Genomic DNA, 780 nt, shown 5'->3' with positions numbered 1-780 from the left:
GAAGGCTGTATATTGTCACCCTGCTTATTTAACTTCTATGCAGAGTACATCATGAGAAACGCTGGGCTGGAAGAAACACACGCTGGAATCAAGATTGCTGGGAGAAATATCAATAACCTCAGAATATGCAGATGACACCACCCTGATGAAAGTGAAAGAGGAGAATGAAAAAGTTGGCTTAACGCTCAACATTCAGAAAAATAATATCATGGCATCTGGTCCCATCACTTCATGGCAAATAGATGGGGAAACAGTGGAAACAGTGTCAGACTTTCTTTTTCTGGGCTCCAAAATCACTGCAGATGGTGATTGCAGCCATGAAATTAAAAGATGCTTACTTCTTGGAAGGAAAGTTATGGCCAAAATAGACAGCATATTCAAAAGCAGAGACATTACTTTTTCAACAAAGGTCCATCTAGTCAAGGCTATGGTTTTTCCAGTGGTCATGTATGGATGAGAGTTGGACTATAGAGAAAGCTGAGCGCCGAAGATTTAATGCTTTTGAACTGTGGTGTTGGAGAAGACTCTTGAGAGTCCCTTGGACAGCAAGGAGATCCAACCAGTCCATCCTAAAGGAGATCAGTCCTGGGTGTTTATTGGAAGGACTGATGTTGAAGCTGAAACTCCAATACTTTGGCCACCTGATGCAGAGAGCTGACTCATTGGAAAAGACCCTAATGCTGGGAGGGATTGGGGGCAGGAGGAGAAGGGGACGACAGAGGATGAGATGGCTGGATGGCATCACCGACTCGATGGACATGAGTTTGAGTGAACTCCAGG

The 780-nt window shown here is 44.2% G+C and overlaps 1 protein-coding gene across 1 annotated transcript in view; it reads right to left on the bottom strand.

Moving 5' to 3' along the window:
- The window catches only part of LOC104979744 (EGF-like module-containing mucin-like hormone receptor-like 4), a 15,900-nt gene that overhangs the window by 10,950 nt on the left and 4,170 nt on the right, over positions 1-780 (bottom strand). The window lies entirely within an intron of this gene.

This window comes from Bison bison, unplaced genomic scaffold (assembly GCF_000754665.1).
Source record: "Bison bison bison isolate TAMUID 2011002044 unplaced genomic scaffold, Bison_UMD1.0 scf7180017864492, whole genome shotgun sequence".
Classification (NCBI taxonomy): domain Eukaryota; kingdom Metazoa; phylum Chordata; class Mammalia; order Artiodactyla; family Bovidae; genus Bison; species Bison bison.
Note: the sequence above shows the minus strand (reverse complement) of the source record. Positions and strands in the feature narration are given on the sequence as shown.